Source organism: Pristis pectinata, chromosome 35 (assembly GCF_009764475.1).
Source record: "Pristis pectinata isolate sPriPec2 chromosome 35, sPriPec2.1.pri, whole genome shotgun sequence".
Classification (NCBI taxonomy): domain Eukaryota; kingdom Metazoa; phylum Chordata; class Chondrichthyes; order Rhinopristiformes; family Pristidae; genus Pristis; species Pristis pectinata.
This window is the reverse complement of record NC_067439.1, coordinates 17613393-17635424: the sequence shown is the minus strand read 5'-3', so window position 1 is coordinate 17635424 and position 22032 is coordinate 17613393. Positions and strand designations below refer to the sequence as shown.

General features: G+C 47.9%; 1 pseudogene; it reads left to right on the top strand.

Annotated features, from left to right (window-relative positions):
* The first annotated feature begins 5170 nt into the window (after positions 1 to 5170).
* LOC127586268 (NADH-ubiquinone oxidoreductase chain 4-like) overlaps positions 5171 to 22032 on the top strand; it is a 52069-nt pseudogene continuing 35207 nt past the window's right edge.

The window sequence follows — 22032 nt, the reverse complement described above, 5'->3', positions numbered from 1 at the left end:
TATATCCCGTCTGGCCCCAGTGACTTATCTATCCTAATGTCTTTCAAAAGTTCCAGCCCATCCTCTTTCCTCACATCGACATGTCCTAGCATATCAGTCAATCGTACACCATCGTACATCTTTCTCTCTGGTGAATACCGCAGCAAAGAATTCAACAAGGACCTTCTCTACCTCTTCTGACTCCAGGCGCATGTTTCCTCTTTTATCCCTGATCGGTCCAACCCTCACTCTAGTCATCCTCTTATTCTTCACATACGTGTAGAATTCCTTGTAGTTTTCCTTGATCCTACTCGCCAAGGATTTCTCATGCCACCTTCTAGCTCTCCTAGATCCATTCTTAAGCTCCCTGGCTACCTTGAAACTCTCCAGACCCCTGTCTAATCCATGTTTTCTATACCTCAGGTAAGCTTCTTTCTTCATCTTGACAAGATATTCCACATCTTGTATCAACCACGGATCCTTCACTCTACCATCCTTTCCCTGCCTCAATGGGACAAACTTATACAGAGCCCCATGCATGTAATCCCTAAACAACTTCCACATTTCCACTGTGCACTTCCCCAAGAACATCTGTTCCCAATTTACGCTCTCAAGTTCCTGCCTAATGGCATCATAATTCCCCCTCCCCCAGTTAAAAACTTCCCCATATCGTCTGCTCCTATCCCTCTCCAAGGCTATGGTAAAGGTCATGGGGTTATGGTCACCATCTCCAAAAAGCTCTCCCACGGAGAGATCTGAAACCTGATCAGGCTCGTTGCCTAGTACCAGGTCCAGAATGGCCTCTCCTCTAGTCGGCCTGTCCACATACTGTGTCAGGAATCCTTCCTGGACATACCGAACAAACTCCGTCCCATCCATCCCCTTTACACTAAGGAGGTGCCAATCAATATTAGGGAAGTTGAAATCATCCAGGTCAACAACCCTGCTATTTTTGCACCTCTCCAATATCTGCCTCCTGATCTGCTCCTCAGTATCTCTGCTGCTATTGGGGGGTTTGTAGAATACTCCCAATAGAGTGATCGCTCCCTTCCTGTTTCTGACTTCCACCCACACTGACTCAGTGGATGATCCCTCCAGGACATCCTCCCTTTCTACAGCTGTGACACTGTCCCTGATCAGCAAAGCCACTCCCTCACTGCTTTAACCTTCGTCCCTGTCCCTCTTGAAACAACTAAACTTTGGAATATCCAGCAGCCCTTGCGACAGCCAAGTCTCTGTAATGGTCACCACGTCATAGTTCCACGTACCTACCCATGCTCCAAGTTCATCAGCCTTGCTCCTCATACTACTCGCATTAAAGTAGACACACTTCAGTCCACCCAACTAACTGCAATGTTGCCCTTTCCACCAGTGTTTCCTTCCTGTTCTGTCCCTTCGTCTTTTCACAGTGACCATACATTCAGCAGTGAAGGTCAGTAAATTACTCGATCGTATGGCTGTGGAGGAGAGTGGGGGACCTTCTCCCTGCCCCATACCCGTATTTCACTGGGTAATTGTAGCTGTAGATGTACTTTTTTGAGACAAAAGCGATTCACTGAATGTCCTTCCAGAGAACCCAGGAGACCCAGGAAACTGGGTTCCAGAGAACCCAGTTTTGGTGTCAACTGGTGTCAACTGGTGTCAGTTGACACCAAAACCCTTGGGCAAACACTTGGATATGGAGCAGAGAAAGGTGAGGGGGAATTAATGGCAGTTTGTAAGTGGAAAAGATAGCAGAGACACAACGTTGTAGTTATATAAATCATTGGTGAGGCTGCACTTGGAGGTTTGTGTGCAGTTTTGGTCACCCTATTAAAGGAGATACATTGTCAAGCTGGAGAGGGTGCAGAGGAGATTTTTGAGGGTGCTTCCTGCACCAGAGGGTCTGAGTTATGGGGAGAGGTTGGCCATGCTGGATCTTTATTCCTTGGAGTGCAGGACAATGAGGGGTGACCTCACAGAAGTTTATGAAGTATGGACCACTGCTGTGCCACCATCAAGAACGCCGACGGCTCCATCCCTCACCCGCACTTTGGTAAATCCGACCACCTGGCTGTCCTTCTTCTGCCTGCGTACAAACAGAGACTGAAGAGCGCGGCACCGGTGAAGAGGACGGTGAAGAGCTCGATGGCAGAGGCGGAGGAGTGAATTCGGGATTGCTGCGAGCCGGTGGACTGGACCATGTTTTAGGATTCGTCAGCGGACCTAAGTGAATCTGCCACGGTTATCACCGACAAAATAAGGACACGCGTGGACGAGTGTGGACCCACAGAAACATTCCAAGTCTTCCCCAACCAGTAGCTCTGGATGAACCAGGAGATTCGTTATCTTCTGAGGGCTCGATATGTAGCGTTTAGGGCTGGCAATGCAGATTCATATAAGAAGTCCAGGTACGATCTCTGGTAGGCCATTGCGAGCGCAAACAGGCAATTTCAGATTAGCTGGAATCACAGATGGATGCTCGACAGCTGTGGCAGGTCTTGCACAATATAACTTCCTACAAGGCAAGATCAGGCAGCAGAAGTGGCAAAACCCATCACTCCCGGATGAGCTCAATGCCTTTTATGCAGGAGAACTATGACCCACCACCACTAATCACTACATCTCCGGATGACCCTGTAATCTCAGTCTCTGAGGCTGACATCCGGGCATCCTTCAAGAGGATGAATCCATTAAAGGCGCCTGGTCCAGACGGCGTACCGGGCCGAGTACCAGAGATCTGTGCGGACCAACTGGCTGGAGTGTTTACAGACATATTCAACCTCTCGCTCCTGCAGCCTAAGTTTCCTATCTGCTTCAAGAAAGTACCTATTGTATCGGTGTCCAAGAAGAGCCTGGTGACCACCCTCACTGACTGCAGTCCGGTCGCACTGACACCAACCGTAGTGAAGAGCTTCTAGAGGTTGTGTGCAGCGCAAACCAACTCCTGCCTGAGCTGAATACGCTTCAATTTGCTGACCGTCTGAACAGGTCAAACACAGATACGATTTATCTGGCTCTTGACCCTGCTCTGGACCATCTAAACAGCTGGAACACATACGTCAGGCTGCTGTTCATCGACTACAGCTCGGTGTTCAACACAATCATCCCGTCCAAACTCATCATCAAGCTTCAAGACCTGGGCCTCTGTGCCTCCCTCTGCAACTGGATACTCGACTTTCTCATCAGCAGACCTCAGTCAGTGAGGATTGGTAACAACAACTCCTCCTCGTTGACCATCAACACAGGTGCACCTCAAGGCTGTGTGCTTAGCCCCCGCTCTACTCTCTGTACACACATGACTATGTGGCTGTTGTGAGAAATCCACATGGATGTCACGTGACAGTAACGACACTGACCCCCACTGACCGGAGGACAGCATTGCTCTTCTGATCGGAAGTGATACTACTGTCAATCAAGGTGCAGATCCACCCACCTCTCATGTGTGAGAGTACCTTTTGCCTCTGAACCTGCCTGACCATTGGCTGTGGCAGGAAACTTTGTCTTTGACTCCCACACCATTGGCTCGTTTAAATCACAACAGTGAGGCTCCACCCAGCCTCCGAGCACCATAAAAAGTACTGCATCCTCTAAACCTTCCTCTTTAACGACCCCAGGAGTAGTGAGACAACGCTGCAGAGATCATTGGTAGGAGTGCATCACTACATGGTCAGGGAGCATTGCAGTCAGACTCAGGGAGTGTTAGGGGAAAATGCTAGTGTGGGACGGGCATTGAAGTGTTATATCCTGAAGTTGTACATTGTTGTTGTGTGTTTGTGTGTATCAGTGTGTGTGTGTGTGTGTGTATATCTGTGTGTGTGTGTGTGTGTGTGTGTGTGTGTGTGTGTGTGTGTGTGTGTGTGTGTGTGTGTGTGTATTTTACCCCAGTTGAGATTCTCCTCTCGTGTTCGTTGTATCCTGTGCGTGAGTTAGCGGGTGTCTGTTCCCATTCATTCTGTCCCACGTTGTCTTTGTGATTAAACTAGGTTTGGTCTACAAAGCTCGTGTTCAGAGTCCTTGATCCTTAAGACTGTTAAAAGAAAGATTTCACACAACATTTGGCTCTGCGAGCAGGGTCTTGAGGATTTTGGCTGGACACAAACACAGGGAGAATGTTTTGGAACTGTGGATACAGGGCTAACGCAGAAACAGAGGAGAGGATCCTGGGGTGGACAGACGAGAATGAGGGATTTGGGAGTTTGGTCAGCATGCTGGCAAACCACGGAAAGCCTGTGGACTGCGCCAAGCAGTTAGATCCACATGGTGAAAACTGGGACACCAAGTGATGGCCCTCCTCCAGCAGTCAGGGTTTCCCAGTGCCAAGGGGAGCCAAAGTTGTGCCCTCTGGCTCCTGGCATCCCTCCTGAGGCGTCAGGTCGAGATTATTAGCCAGTTTCAGGATACCTGCCTGCAGAGGGAAAGAGAGATAGAGACCCTCCGACAACGGTGTTGCACCCTCCAGGAGGCAGTCCAAACTGCCCAGAGCCTAGCCAATGACCTTCAGTTCTGGGGTACCAAGGTCGCCTGCTGGCTGATCCAGGCACAGCAGACACATGCTGCCCGCAGGGCTGGCTGGCAGCCAGATCCCTTTAAAATCCGAGCCCTGGTCCGGCATGGTGACGGGCTGTACGCATGGCTGGGGGACAGGGATATATGGATAGATACAGACAATAAGGGGGCACTCGACGAGAAGGGGCTCCCTCGCGCCCGCCCTCCCCCCACCCACCCGAACCCCTGCATGCTCGACCCGTCACCATGCTGTCCCAGGTCCACCACACAGTGTAGGGGAGTCAGGATGAGGCCCCTCCAGGGAGATATGCCCCTGGTCCCTCCGAGACCACAGAGACCCAGGATTTCTCCATCAAGGAGCTAACGCAGCTGGCAGAGCGGTACCGCCAGCAGCCAGGCGAGCACCTGACCGCGTGGTTGCTCTGGCTGTGGGATGGGGGGGGCCTCCAACGTGAACCTCTCCCACCAGGAGGCGTGTGCACTGGGAAGCCTGTCTGACCACCAGAGCATTAACAATGCCCTGCGGGCGCCACATGGAGGGACTGAGAACAACACTACCCTGTGGGATCGGGTAGTAACGGCAGTGAGGGTCCTGTACCCTACCCTCCTTGAATGGGACTTGTATGGGTGACCGCAGTGGAGCACAGTCAGTGAGGGCACAGGGGTCATCAGGGAATGGGCGCTGGTGACTGGCATCTATGAGATGCCCGGCGATCGCGGGTTGTTAGAAAACACCAGGGTGACCAGCACGCTAACAGGATACCTGGTCACCGCCGCATGCCCCGATCTGAGGCCAGTTGTCCTGCCCCTCATGGGACCGGCTAACGAGAAGACCGTGCGGATCGCCATCACCCTCCTGGAAGGGTTGGATTTCTTGCAGTGGGGTAAGCCCACCCAGATCTGCAGAGCAGAGACGAGGGCTGAGGATACGACCCCCCCCCCCCCCGTCCCACGCGCAAGCAGCTATACCTAGACCTGTTGAGCGCAGGGGTGGACCACGCCAGCATAGACGGGGTCCCGACCTCCGCTCTCCACGCGCGGTGGAAAGAGCTCTGTGGGGGGAATCCCAGCCATGGGAAGATCCACTGCCACCCCGGGTTCAAGCCAGACACGGGGCTCCCCCAACCGCCGGACCACGTGGGCTGCCCCTGCAAATACTGATATTGCCTCCGCCCCTCCCCCACCTGAAATAGTCTCCCCTGCACTCATGGCTCAGCGCCGGTTCCTGCTGAGACAAGGAATAGCCCATCTCCGCCAGCAGGAACTGCAGGGTGGCAGGCCCCTACCCCAACCCCCCTGCCACAGGCTGAAGGACAGGGGTCCCGGCGCATTTGTTCCACTGCACTCTCCTGCCTGGGAGAGCTGAGGCCACATATACCTGTAGCAATACACTTTGGAAAAAAGGAAAGTAAAGAGGTGGATGGCACTCATCGACACAGGTGCCCAACACACCGTCATCCCGGGTAACACTGCCGCGTGGAAGGAGCCACAGATGCAGATAGAGGGGTAGGGGGGTTCCCTTTTGCCCTCGAGGGAAGTCAAGGTCCCCATGGCTGTTGGGAACCAACCTCCTCGGACTGTAGCTGTCTTAATTGCAGATTTGCCTGAATGCACACTGGGGATGAATGTCTTAAAGGGACAGTCCCTGCACACCAACCGAGGCAAGTTCACTTTTGGAGTTCCCGTGCCACGGTGGTGGTTGGGGCGACCAAACGGGAACTGATTGTTGCCCCCCTTCCCTCCAAGGTCGTCTGCAGTCTGCAGTAAAGGGTGCCGGAGGACATCAAGATAGTACAGAGGCCGTTCAAGTTTTGCTGCAGGAGGGAGTCATTAGGCACTCAGCCTCCCCTTTTAATAGCCCCGTCTGCAAAAAGAACGGGATGCGGTGCATGATGGTGTACTTGAACAAGGCTGCCCCCCCGCTTCAACTCCCCCTAGGGGTGGTAGCCACCCATTACATTCGACCCCTTCAGAAGGGAAAGTCGTTGCACGCGGTCCTGAGGACACTCGTTGGGTCGCGATTCCAGGTCGTACGAACCTGTCCAGTCTCCATACCCGACACCTGACCCGCCGGAAATCAGTTTGTTTCCCCCGCTACAGGACGATAGCACTGTTCCCTCCCCCCTCCATCTCTTTCTGCTGACTGTGATGATTGACGAGATGTCTGCTCAACCTTCCCTTGAAATTACTCACGGATCCACCAGAACCTCCAAAGACCGAACCGTGGAACGGTTGAATCTACCCCTGAATCCCGGCACACACCGTTGAGGCCTTGCCATCGACGATGATTCCTTTGGCTACTTGTCAGAATGGACTGTTTACATGGACTCTCTTGTTTTTATTAGTTTTCCTTTTATCTCTGTTGCGTGGGTGTTGCGCGGTTCGGTCTCCCTGTTGCGCCTGTCGGGCTCGTTATATCTATCTTCTGGGGGGCTGGATGGCAGTTTCTCATCATTTCCCAAACCATTGCACAGTCCTTCCAGAGATTCCAAATGGGGTGGGTATTTTAGGAGCTGGTATTTCCCTTCATACAATTTGATCTCCACGTGAGTCCCAAGCCTCAGAGTGTTCCGCAGTTACTGAGCACGCCAAGGCAATGCTGGTGTAGACTCCAGGATGAGTACAGTTCCACCTTTTCAGTTGGCCGTTGTGAGTTTGAGCGAGACTGGTGTCCAGGGACCCCACAACCACTACTGATGGTGCCGCTATGCTGGGGATCCCTAAACTCTGAATGTGACCACTGGACCTCCAGCTCCAGTGCCTACCCGTGGCTCCCCACGGGCTGGTACAGTTGCTGTCTTCCGGTGTTTGACGGGGGCTTGAATCCACACTCAATGAACAGGGGCAGCACCCCTGCACACAGCGGGTACAGGGACAGCAGGGCCATCGCGGAGGTGGAGAGTGTCGAGAGGATAGCCTGTCCCCCGTATTGCACGGCCAGACTGTCCCATGAGAAATGATGACGGCAGCGCAGCTGGCTGCAGTCAGGCTGGTAACCGGGTGGAATCAGACGGCCTTGGATGGTCCACTCGCTGCCAATGGTGGTACATGTGCGGTGATTACAGAGGAGCGCTGCACCTTCATCTCTGATAATTCCAGCAACCCATCCAACCTGGCTGCTCACATCGGGGACTCGGTGGCCAAAACTCCGAACCAAGGGACCAGCTCCTCCAGCACGACACCCGATGGGAAACAAGTGGCCGTTTGGGTCACTGGGGGATGTTGGGCTACTGTCACCCACTGGCCATTGCCCTCCTTTTGTTGATTATGGTTTCTGTGTAACCTGATAGCTCCTCCCTTGAATGGCAGTTTGTCTAACTTCCGAGGGGTGGAACGTAGTGAGAAGTCCACATGGCTGTCAAGTGACAGTAACAACACTGAGCCCCGCTGACCGGAGGACAGCATTACTCCTCTGATCGGAAGTGATACTACTGTCAATCAAGGTGCGGCTCCACCCACCCCTCAGGTGTGAGGGTACCATTTGTCTCTGAACCTGCCTGACCATTGGCTGTGGCAGGAACCTTTGTCTTATACTCCCACACCATTGGCTCGTTTAAATCACAACAGTGAGGCTCCACCCAGCCTCCCAGCACCATAAAAAGGGCTGTGTCCCCTAGCCCTTCCTCTTTTGATAACCCCAGGAGTAGTGAGACAACGATGCAGAGATCATTGGTAAGAGTGCATCACCACATGGTCAGGGAGCGTTCCACTCAGACTCCGGGTAATATTAGAGCCAATGCTAGTGTGGGACAGGCATTGAAGTGTTATATCCTGAAGTTGTACATTGTTACTTTGTGCTTGTGTGTGTGTGTGTGTGTGTGTGTGTGTGTGTGTGTGTGTGTGTGTGTGTGTGTGTGTGAGAGAGAGAGAGAGAGAGAGAGAAAGAGAGAGAGAGAGAGAGTATTTTACCCCAGTTGCGATTTCTCCCTCACGTTCATGGTCTATTGCGTGTATGTGAGTGTGTGTCTGTTCCCATCCATTCTGTCCCCACGTTTGCCTTTGTGGTTAAACTGGTTTTGATATCCAAATCTCGTGTCCAGAGTCCTTGATCCTTAAGGCCGAAAAGAACCATTTCACACAACAACATAATGTATTGCTCTATGACTCTATGTGAAGACAGTCAGACAGTCATTCACTGGAGGGAATTTACGACTCTGGTGGATAATAAATTTTTCTGGTAGTGCGTTAATCCCCAAGATTGAAGTTGGCTTTCCACATTAGATTTCCAATGACCTGATCAAAGCCATATTTTACTTTGAGGTTTTGCTTTTGTAAATGTTTACCTTGCATTTGCATAAATCTAAAAGAGTTGTAAGCATCTCTCCAGATGTACCACCGCTTGGTATGGCAACTGCTCTGCCTGTGACCGTAAGAATCTGCAGAGAGTTGTGGACACAGCTCAGCACATCACGGAAACCAGCCTCCCCTCTATGGACTCTGTGTAACCTTCGCACTGTCTCAGTAAAGCAGACAGCACAGTCAAAAACCCCACCCAATCCAAGCGTTCTCTCTTCTCCCCTCTCCCATCGGGCAGAAGATGCAAAAGTATGAAAGAATGTACCACCAGGTTCAAGGACAGCTTCTATCTAGCTGTAAGAAGACTACTGAATGGATCTGTAATATGATAAGATGGACTCTTGAGTTCTCAGTCAACCTCGATTTGACCTTGCACCTTATTGTCCACCTACACTGCACCTGCTCTGTCGCCATTACACTTTATTCTGCATTCTGTTGTTGTTTTACCTTGTCCTACCTCGCACTGTGGAATGAATTGAACTGTATGAATGGTATGCAAGTTTTCCATTGTACCTTGGTACATATGACAAAAAAAACAATTCCAATTTTAAACAAGTTGTAATCACCATATCATTACTTATCTCATGGAAACTCGTACAAACTTTGGAGAAAGTATTTCTCAAAGTTGGCTGTGGTTAATTTCATGTTCTAGTATCTCAGTGTGATTCATGACAACCTTCGGTGCCTTATCCAAACACTGGGAAATACCACCTTGAAGCTGAGTGATTTTTTCCCCACACCTCAGAATTAGAATGTAGTTCACTGCAAACTTTGGAATCAGAGTTTGATGCAGTTCAGCAAAGTTGCGTTTCCTGAATTGAGAAGATCCTTATTCAGATTAATAAATTCAATTCAGGTAAATGCAAGGTGTAGCATTTTGGTGAGACAAACCAGGGCAGGACTCGCACAGTGAAAGGTTCAGTCCTGGGGAGTGTTGAAGAACAGAGATACCCAGGGGTGCAGGTACATAGTTCCATGAAAGTGAAGACACGCACAGACAGGGTGGTGAAGAAAGTGGCACACTTGCCTTTGTCGGTCAGGATATTGAGAAAAGGAGTCGGGACGTCATGTTTCAGCTGTACAACACAATGGTAAGGCCACATCTGGAGAACTGCGGACAGTTCTGATGGCCCTGCTATAAAATGGATGTAATTAAACTGGAAAGGTTGAGAAAACCATTTACAAGGATTTTACAAGGACAAGAGGGTTTTATTTATAAGCAGAGGCTGGATAGGCTGGGACTTCTTCCTGGAGCGTAAGAGGCTGAGGGGTTACTTTATAGAGGCTGATAAAATCATGAGGGGCAGAGTTAAGGTGAAGAGCCACAGTCTTTTTCCAGGGGAGGGGAGTCCAAAACCTGAAGGCAGTTTAAAGTGAGAGGGGAAAAATCTAAAAGGGACCTGAGGGGCAACTTTTTTCCACACAGAGGATGATGTGTATGGAACGAGCTGCCAGAGGAAGTTGTAGAGGCAGGTACATATATGACATTTTAAAGACATTTGGACAGGTCCATGGACAGGAAAGGTTGAGAGGGCCAAACCCCAGCAAATGGGACCAGCTCAGTTAGGCGACGTGGACGAGATGGGCCTTGGCACCTTCTCACAGCTACCATTAGGTGGGAGGTACAGAAGCCTCAAGTCCCACACCACCAGGTTCAAGAACAGCTACTTCCCTTAAACCATTCTGTTCTTGAACCAACCAGCACAACTCTACGCACTAGAGTTTATCAACAATATGACCACTTTCATCACTTTACACGGAAGTGGATATTTTTTGTTCCAATTGTGTTCTTCTTTGTAAAATTTGCGTATAATTTAAGTTTTTCTTGTGAATGTTACTTATATAATGCTAGGTGCCTCTGATGCGGCTGCAAATAAGTTTTTCATTGCATCTGTGTATACATGTATTGTACTTGTGACAATAAACTAGACATTGACATAAACTAGAGAGCCACCAACAGTTTGCTGAGCATTAATGTGACTTACTGTCCTGCCGGATCTCATGAAACAGTAAACATTATACAGGGTAATTTACAATGAAGGAGGCTCAACTAATCAACTTGCAGAAATCCAAGATGATTGTGAACCGTCTCACGTTTTGATTCACTTCATGGTACCTTGTCCAAACACTGGGAACTACCGCCTTGAAGCTGAGTGATTTTATTTCCACATCTAAGAATTAGAATGTGATTCACAGCAAACTTTGGAATCAGAGTTTGATCCACTTCAGCAAAGTTACGTTTCCTAAATTGAGAGGATAGTGAATCAGATTAATGAGTTTAATTGAGATAAATGCGAGGTGTTGCAGTTTGGTAAACCAAACCACAGCAAGACTAACATAGTAAATGGTAGGAACCTGGGGAATGTTGTAGAACAGAGACACCCAGGAGCCAGGTACATATTTCCTTGGATGTGGTGACACAGGTAGACAGGGTGGTGAAGAAGGCATTTGGTACACATGCCTTCATCAGTCAGGATACTGAGGACAGGAGTTGGGACGTCATGTTACAGCTGTACAAGACGTTGGTCACACCAGAGACTGCAGGTGCTGGAATCTGCAGCAACAAACAAGATGCTGGAGAAAGTCCACGGGTCAGACAGCATCTGTGGAGGGAAGTGAACAGTTGAGGTTTCGGGTCAGGATCCGGTCACATTTGGAGTCTGAGGATAGTTCTGGTCTCCCTGTTACAGGAGGAATGGCATCAAACTGGAAAGGTTGCAAAAAAGATTTCTGAGGATGTTACCGGGACTGGAGAGTTTGAGTAATAAGGAGAGGCTGGATAGGCTGAGGCTTTTTTCTCTGGAGTGCAGGAGGCTGAGGGGTGACCTTATACAGGTTTATAAAATCATGAGAAGCAGGATAAGGTGAATAGCATCAATATTTCTCCAGGACAGGTGAGTTCCTGACCTCAAATTCTGCCTCATTGTGACCTTGCACCTTATTTTCTTCCTGCACTGCACTTTCTCTGTAGCTTTTACACTGTATTCTGCATTCTGTCATTGTTTTGCCATGTACTGCCTCGATGCACTGTGTAATGAATTGAGCTGCAAGAACAGTATACAACATAAGATTAAACCATTTCCAGTTCCAATTACAACTCCAAATTCCATTGGATTCACATCTACATTCCAGGGAAGAATCAACATGTATTTTTCCTCTTTATCGCTCATCAATTTTCCTCATGGTCCGACACACATTAGTTATTCTCCAATCTCCACATTACTCGGTGACAAGGTATCAGCCTCACATCTGATGTCAATATCAGCTGCCCTGAGAGATCGAGCAATCTCTATGGAGGGTGTTCCAGTAGTCTCCACTCTCAGTTCAAGCAGATCCCCTCCATCCAGAAGCTCCGATGTCAAGTTGGTCGACCAATGAACGTCGAAGAAATTCTGATGAGAAACAAATCAGGATGCAAGAAGCAATTTAAAATGCAAGAGGCATTCGGAGGATGTTTGATCATTGGAACCATACCTTTCCAGAGGGAACGGTCTGCTGGTTACCCAGCCTCTTGCTCTTGCAGTGACAGTATATATTTCACAGTGGAGAAGGCTGCAGACAGCACAATCTGTGGAGGTGCACTGGTTGTTCCACGTTTCTCTACACACAGAATTAACTCCTGAAGATGCCGTCAGTTTGATGGTGAATGAAAGTCAACACCAACAGTTCTGCCATCTTAGAATCAGAAAATCTCAACCTGCAACACTCACTATCTGCTGAGTCTCTACTGTCCCTGACAGTCAATTAATCCTTCTTTAGTTTTACAGCAGCTCCCTTTTCTCTTGGTGATCAATGCTCTTTATTACACAAACCGAGCTTCCATCATTTATTGGTTATCCAAGTATTTCAATAAATAATTATTTGAATCATTGAACTGCTTCCACTGTTGTCTCTAATTCTGCACAGTCATACTTCATGTTAATCTGCTGCTTCATTCTTAACCCTCTAATGTCCATTTTTCCAAAGTTGAAATCTTGAACGGTGATTCACCTTTTACCTTCTTTCTTCTAATATTGAATCACTATCATGGTTAGCAGCTTTCTCCCTACCTTTAGATACTTGCTCAATTCAAGACTGAAGCGCAGGGTCCTAATGCCCTGCTTCTACTTGGTATCGTCCTGGCTCATGTGCAGTCATAAGAAAACAAGATTGAGGAGCTCAGAGCAAGATTGCTTTATCAGAGGGACATGAGGGTCTGCTGTGTACTTTGTTTCACAGAGACATGGCTCACTCACAACTCTCGTGACATGGAGCTCAAGCCCGAGAGTTTCTAGCTCCACCGCATGGACCAGATGGCAGCGTCGGGTAAGGGAAAAGGCGGCAGTGTCTGCTTTATGATAAACTCGTCGTGGTGCACGGACGTGGCGGTCTTGTCCCATTCCTGCTCCCCCGACCTGCAACATCTGGCAGTGAAGTGCCGACCATTCTACCTGCTGCGGGTTTCTCCGCCGTCATCCTGACTGCAGTCTACATCTCACCTCAGGCAGACATCAAGCAGGCACTTGTGGAACTGAGTGCTGTAATCAACAATGAAGGGGCGTACCCCGACGCCTGTCACATCAAGAACACCAACCGTTCCATCCCTCACCAGCACTTTGGTAAATCCGACCACCTGGCTGTGCTTCTTCTGCCTGCGTAAAGACAGAGACTGAAGAGCGCGGCACTGGTGAAGAGGACGATGAAGAACTGGACGGCACAGGCGGAGGAATGAATTCGGGATTGCCTCGAGTCGGTGGACTGGACCATGTTCAAGGATTCATAAGCGGATCTCAATGAATCTGCCACGGTCGTCACCGACTTCATCAGGACACACGTGGGCGAGTGTGGACCCACAAAAACATTCTGAGTGTTCCTCAACCAGAAGCCCTGGATGAACCAGGAGATTCATAATCTGCTGAGGGCTAAATCTATACTATTTTGGGTTGGTGATCCAGAGTCATATAAGAAGTCCAGGTCGACATCCGGTAGGCCATTGTGACCGCAAACAAACATAATTTTGGACGAAACTGGAATCACAGATGGACGCTCGACAGCTGTGGCAGGGCTTGCACTATATAACTTCTTACAAGGTGAGATTGGGTAGCAGAAGCGGCAGAGACCCATCACTCCCGGATGAGCTCGAAACCTTTTATGCACACTTTGATAGGAAGAACTATGACGCACCCACATGAGTCCCACATCTCCGGATGACCCATCTAGAGTTCCCATCTGCTTGGAAAAGTCATTCATTGTGCTGGTGACCAAGTAGATCGTGGTGACCTGCCTCAATGACTACAGTCCGATGCACTTACATCAACAATAATGAAGTGTTTTTAGAGGCTGGTCATGGCGCAGTTCAAATCCTGTCTCAGAGATGACCTGGATCTGCTTTGATTTGCCAACCACCAGAACAGATCTACAGCAGATGTGATTTATATGGCTCTTCACTCTGCTCTGGACCATCTGGACAACAGGAACTCATACGTCAGGCTGCTGTTCATCGACTGGAGATCGGAATTAATCACAAACATCCCATCCAAACTCATCATCAAATTTCAGACCTGGGCCTCTGTGCCTCCCTCTGCAACTGGATACTCGACTTTATCATCAGCAGACCTCAGTCAGTGAGGATTGGTAACAACATCTCCTCCTCGCTGACCATCAACATAGGTGCACCTCAAGGCTGTGTGCTTAGCCTCCTGCTCTACACATACATGACTGTGTGGCAAAGCACAGCTCCAGAAACAAATTCACTGACGACACCACTGTTGTTGGATGAATCACAGGTGGTGATGAGTCAGCTACCGGAGTGAGATAGGACACCTGGTTGAGTGGAGCCACAACAAGAACCTCTCACTCGTTGTCAGCAGAACTAAAGAGCTGATTATTGACTTAAGGTAGGGGAAGGAGGGTGAACATGCACTAGTGCACATTGGGGGATTGGCAGTGCAGAGAGACAGCAGCTTTAAATTCCTGGCAATTAACATATCGGATGAACTGTCCAGGTCGCTGCACATAGATGCAATCACAAGGATAGCGCGCCAGTGTCTTTACTTTCTTAGGATGTTAAGGAGGTTCAACTAATCTGCGAACACTCCAACAAACTTCTGCAGATGTACTGCTGAATGTATCCTGACTGGTTGCATCATGGTCTGAACGGCAATTCAAATGCGCAGGAACATAAGAAGCTGCAGAAAGTAGTGAACTGTGCCCAGTACATCACGGGCACATCCCTCCCTACAATCGGTAGTGTCTACAGGAGCTGCTGTTTCAGGAAGGCAACATCCATCATCAAATATCCCCACCATCTGGGCCATTCCATCGTCTTGCAGCTGCCATCAGGGAGGAGATACAGAAGCCTGAAGTCCCACAGCACCAGGTTCAAGAACAGCTACTTCCCTTCAACCATTCACTTCTTGAACCAACTGGCACATCCCTCATCACTGGAGTTTACCAACACTAAGACCACTTTCATCACTTTGCAATGAAATTGACTTTGTCTTTTTTGTTCTAATTGGTTTCTTTCTGGTAAAAATTGTTTAATTTATGCTATTCTTTTGAATGCTGCTTCTGTGATGCTTTGTGCCTGTGATACAGCTGCAGGTCTGTTTTTCATTGAACCTTTGCACATCACAGTACACTTGAATTTGACTTTGACTTTGATCATTCCACAAACTAAATCCAATGTGTCTGTTCATTTGCGAATGCCAGAAACATCCTTATCCAGGGTGCTGTGCTCAATGGGCTCAGGAGAGCTCTCACCCGTTACATCCACCCTTCAAGACGTTCCTTATTTTTCTTGGAAGAAATGGAAGCAGCATCACACATTCTGCACAATTATTCATCAAATAATTATTGGCATCAACTGCACTGCTTTACCTTGCCTGTTTCAATGAATGTAATTAGCATGAATAACAAAGATGCCTCCTGATCTGCTCCCTGGTGACTCATGCCAGGTAGAAATATAACAGGCTGTGAATGCAGTGTATTGTGTGCTTAAAGTTTCCCATCGCAATGCATGGAGTTCCACAAATCTTGGGATTGGCCATTTGCTATTCCATCATTGCAGTCATCGGCATTCCTGGTAAAGTATTGGTGTCTATTATCAATCTGCAAATTAGAGATTTTTACATCTTTGCTGCTCCCCCAGTATCATTAATCTCCTTTAATTGTTTTCTCCCATTGGTTGTACCAGCTTCATTGAATATTTTATTCCTCTTAAATGTTATTTCTTCACAGTGCATTTTATCACAAATAGTGGGAGAGTTTCTTCTTTACAACTGCTAGTCTTCTAATCTTGTTTTGATAGGCCAAAGGGCCTGTTTTGTGCTGTATGGTTCTATGGTATCATCTATGGTATACCTAAATATATCATCTCTTCTCATCCTGATGGTCAACACCCAACTATTATGGAAGCAATTACTTTTCTTTTGGCACCTATATGAACAGTTTCAAACAAAATGTGATACCAAGTTAACATTAAGGAGTTTAAAAAGGGCATGGAGTGTTTAGAAAACAGCATGAGAATATTGAAATAGCGGAACTGAGGATCCAGTAAGTCCGTAAGTGCAGGATGGGTACTTGAACTGCAGATTTTGTGATTCAATGTACTGGCTGCAGAGAGGTGATGAAAGTGTATTTGTGAAGAATGCAATGTGGAAGATTTGGACCAAATAAGTGGAGGCAAGTGTTCATGGTGCAAACGTGCTTGATATTGGTATTCTTGGTGAAGGAGAAAAATTGTGGGGTATCTTAAACTACATGTAGTTTGGACAAAACAGATTACCAGTGGTGCGTGTGGGGAGGGAGCAGAGTGAAATACAGAATTGGTTTGGTGGATGAAGACGTGCATGTGAAAGGGACATCCGAGGGAGCGCAGCTTTGCAGCAATGATCTGTGATTTAACTGAGTTATGAAGATTTACAATGTTGGGCCAGTTGGTGCACTGTCTTTGTGCCAGTGGAAAACGCCTCATCCCACTTTTTAGCACCATGTCTTTAGCGCTCTTCAAATACACATCCAAATGTGGGTTAAATATGCATATATTAGTTTCGGAAAGTGAATTCCAAACATCCATCTGGGTGTCTTCACAAGAGGAGGGGTCATAGCATTGTTGTACCAGAGGGAAAAATATTGGATGGGGTGAAATTAAAAGAAAAAGAAGCTTTTTTTCAGTCTTTTCAGTGATCTGGATAATGAACAACATGAAAATCAGTGGTGTTGAAGTTTTCAGTGGAAGATAACCTTCTTGGTCTGGATGTTTTCACAGAGACAGACTCTCTGGTAAGATCCAAACTTAAATATGTCTCAACATTACAGTGCCGCTAATCACCTGAGAGAAATCCGAGAAAGATAACTGTCTGTCAACTCAGTTCCAAGTGTCAAAGCAATAAATGTTACACTGAATGCCGTCAGGTACAATATTATCTGAGTTCCAATGTTTCTCCTTTGTCACACAGGAAAATTCAAAAACAAAACCTTCACTGCACACCACACCACCTACAAATTATACGCCACACGCACAAATACACACCATATAAAACACCACACTCATCACCCAGACAAAATACACACCACTCTCACACTACACATAAACACACACCCACACACCCACATACAATCACTGACATACACTCACTCCCTCTGTCTTCCGCTATTGCTGCTAACCTGGCCGTGATTGGGGTAATGTTCCGCAGACGATGTGGTCTCTCCAGATGTATCACTGTCTACCTGCTGTCGATGGCGGTGACGGATCTCCTGGTCATTATCACGGGTGTGATATTAAACCGGATTGTTCCCATCACTTTCCCACCCAATTTCCTGACCATCGCTCCAGCCTGAAATGTGAATCTCATGCTAGTTTTCACTACAATAGACTGCTCCGTCTGGGTAACGGTGATGTTCACCTTTGATCGCTTTGTGGAAATATGCTGCCAAAAATTAAAAACAAAATATTGCACTGAGCGAACGGCGGCTGTGGTGATCAGAACTTTTAATGCCTTGGGCTGTTTCAGAAATGGATTTATTTATTTTATATATAAATCTCTGCACAAAAGCGAGCCCTCACCGTGCAAAATTAAGTCAGCATTTTATACGTCACCTGGCTGGATAGCATTTGACTGGACAGACAGCACTATAACCCCTTGCCTGCCATTTGTTCTAATTTTCCTGTTCAATCTCCTCACCATCAGGCACATTTTCAGGGCCATTAGAATCCGCAGGAGACTCCAGGGCAGTGGGAACAGTGAGAGACAGAGCGACCCAGAGACGGACAGCCGCAGGAAGTCTTTCGTCCTGCTCCTTAGTATCTCGGGTACCTTCATCCTCTTGTGGCTACTGACACCGATAACTTTCCTCTACGTTCGCATTGCCGACGTCGCTTACCTCTCAGGTTCCAATTTAAATGACTTAATTTTTCCCTTGAAAGAAGGTGGGTACACACTTCAGTTCTTGTGTTCCTGCGTGAACCCATTTATTTATGCAGAGACACAGAGTAAGATCAGAGACGAGATAAAGCTGGGGCTCAAATATCCACTGACTCTCATTAATTAATTACTAAATAAACAATATTTGGTCTTTCGGAACAGTTTATGTTGCAAACCGCCCTCATCCTGTTCTCTATCATCTCACCTGCTCAGTCATGGAGCTTTACAGTGAGAAAACAGGCCCTTCAACCCAACTCGTCTGTGCTGACCGAGTTGCCCAACTGAGCCCGTCCCATTTGCCTGCCTGTAGACCATCTCCCTCTCAACATTTCCTACCCATGTACCTGTCCAAATGTCTTTTAAACACTGCAATTGTTCCCACCTCTACCGCTTCCTCTGACAGCCTGTTCCACACACTCTCTGCCCTCTGTGCTCACTCTTGGGTCCATGCTGCTTTGTGATGGCGACTTACTCCTTCCTGCTTTATGTTCATCTTGTTCCCTTCCATCTCGCCTGCTCAGTCATATATTCATAGAGTTACACAGCACGGAAACAGGCCCTTTGGCCCGTCAACTCCATGCCGACCATCAAGACCCCATTTACACTGATTCCTATTGTATTCTCCCCACATTCCCATCATCTCCCCCCACATTCTACCCCTCACCCACACAATGGGTGCAATTTACAGCAGCCACTAAACCTACCAACCACACATCTTTGGGAGGAAACCCATGCGGTCACAGTGAGAACGTGCAAACTCCACACCGACAGCACCGGAGTTCAGGATCGAACCTTGGTCTTTGAAGCTGAGAGGCAGCAGCACTACCTGCTGCCGCACTGCGCTGTTCTACTGCAACATGTTAGATGAATTAGAAGTACAAAGATTGGCTGGTCAACTGGACATTACACAGGTCTGCCCACAAGGCAGAGAGCTGAATATCCCTGAGTGTTTATTGGTGTTATAGAGCGGCTGTCAGATTCACCAATAGGAAGGAGCAGGTTTGGACTGATAACACAACCATTGGTAGGATCTACATGAGGCACGGCCGAGAGTAGTGGACTCTGCAGAGAGTAATACATCACGGGCACTTCCCTCCCCACAATCGGTGGTATCTACAGGAGGCGCTGCCTCAAGAAGGCAACATCCATCATCAAAGATCGTCACCATCTGGGCCGTGCCATCTTCTCGCAGCTACCATCGGGCAGGAGGTTCATAAGTCTGCAGTCCTACACCACCAGGTTCAAGAACAGCTACTTCCCTTCAACCATTCAGTTCTTCAACAACCGGCACAGTGTTGATCACTGCAGTTTACCAACGCTATGAACACTTCCATCACTTTGCACTGAAATGGACTTTGTTTTTTTTATTCTAATTGTGTACTTCCTTGTAAAAATTCTGCATAATTTCTGTTTAATTTACATGTTTTCTTGTGAATGCTGCTTATATGATGTTATTTGCCTGTGATGCTGCTGCAAGTAAATTTTTCATTGCCCCTGTGCACAAACGGACTTGTGCACATGACAATAAACTCCACTGTGACGTTGACATGAACCCATTTGGTCACACCCTATCAGAGATATTCCCTTTGTCCCATCCATTCTACAGCCCAACTTGTCCGCAACTTCACTTTTTTTTCTCTCTTTCCCATTTCTAAGGACGTTCACCCTGAAACGTTAAGTCTGCTTCCCTCTCCACAGATTCTGCCTGACCTGCTGAGTGTTTCCAGCATTTTCTATTCTTGTTTCAGATTGCCCGCATCTGAAGCTATTTTCTTGAGTCGACTGGTCCTGCGTTCTGTAGAGCTCAGAAGAACGGGAGGAGTTTGCATTGCACTGCAGCCGGCTAAAGCTTTTAAACATGACATGCCGGATGCAGGAAGGTTGTTTCCTCTGGATGAAGATTCTTGGAGTAAGTGTTCAACCCTGTTAGGGATTATTCTGGCATTATGAAGTTGTGGGTAGCAAAATTATGGATGGATTAAAGTGAGAACTAGTGTTCAGGAAATAAAACCTGTTCACAATACAACTTCAACTGATACTTCCAGGCTATTGAAACCAGTCACTAGGTGTGGGACATTCTGATTCTGTCCCTTTGAAGCTATGCAGGGTAAGACTACAGATGATTGGTCATGTAAATTAGTGCTCATTGTAAACATCAGAATGAGATCAGGAAGGTCATTTAGTGGCAACCTTTATATCAGCACATTGTTAAAGGTATCTCCCTTCTACTTAATGCACAGTTCGATCTGGGTCTGTTTTGCCACATAATATTCTGTCTGGTTGTATATTCATGGAGCCATCCCTCAACACATTGACAAAGGAGGGAGATCGTGTGTGTCTGGAGAATGTGCTCAGAAGCTTTTGGAACAGACATCAGTACTGAATATTCAAAGAGATTCTGCTGGTTGAGATGTGCTACCATTGTAAATATGTATTCTGCAAATTTACCTGAGAATATTCAAAGTGCACTGTTAGATCGGAACACTTGAGACTTTGGCTCTAGAGGCTTCGGTGAGAGGAGACGGAGGCTAAGGTAAGTTTCTGGTAAGTTTATTTCTTTATTTGGTTTTCCTTAAGTTCCAGGCTCGAGTAGTTAGAACGGATCTGGGGTCAGCAGTATCTTCATCTTGTGAGATGTGGGAGTTCTGGGAGACACCCCCCCCCCCGTCTCCCTGATAACTACATCTGCACGAGGTGAATCCAGATGTACCTCCTTACAAACCATGTTAGGGAACTGGAGCTGCAGCTGGATGACCTTCGGCTCCTACGGGAGAATGAGGACTTCACAGATAAGAGCTACAGGGAGGCAGTCACTCCAAAGCTGCAGGAGGCAGGTAGCCGAGTGACTGTCAGGAGAAGGAAGGAAAATAGGCAGGTAGTGCAGAGTATCCCTGTGGCTGTTCCCCTGAATAACAGGTATACCGCTTTGGAAATTGTTGGGGGTGGGGGAAAGCCACAGTGACCAGGTCTCTGGCACTGAGCCTGGTTGCGTGGCTCAGAAGGGAAGGGAGGAGAAGAGGAGAGTGTCAGTGGTAGGACATTCAATAGTAAAGGGTCTATGTTGCCTCCTGGGTGACGGGGTCAGGGACGTCTTAGACCAGGTCCACAGCATTCTGAAGGGGGAGGGTGAACAGCCAGAGGTCGTGGTACATGTTGGTACCAGCGACATTGGCAGGAAAAGAGATGAGGTCCTGAAAGGGAATATAGGGAGTTGGGTGGGAAGCTGAGAAGCTGGAGCTCAGGGGCAGTGATCTCTGGGTTGCTGCCGGTGCCGCGCGCCAGTGAGGGTGGGGATAGGTGACCTGGCAGATGAATGCGTGGCTGAGGAGATGGTGCAGGGGGCAGATCTCAGATCTGTGCATAATTGGGATCTCTTCTGGGGAATGTACGATCTGTAGAAAAGGGATGGGTTACACCTGAACTGCAGCGGGACCAATATTGTTGCGGGCAGGTTTGCTAGAGCTGTTGGGGAGGGTTTAAACTAATTTGTCAGGGGGATTGGAACCTGAGTGACAGGTCAGAGGTTGGTGCATTTAGTGTACAAGTAGATGCAGAGTGTAGAGAGACTGTGAGAAAGGACAGGCAGTTGAAAGAGCAACATTTCAGTCAGTTCGATAGGCTGAAGTGTGTCTACTTTAATGCGAGTAGTATCAGGAACAAGGCTGATGAACTCATAGCGTGGGTAAGTACGTGGAACTATGACGTGGTGGCCATTACAGAGACTTGGCTGTTGCAAGGACAGGAATGGCTGCTGGATATTGTGGGGTTTAGATGTTTCAAAAGAGACAGGGACAGGGACAGAGGTAAAAGACGCGGTGGAGTGGCTTTGCTGATCCGGAACGCGTTCACAGATGCAGAAAGGGAG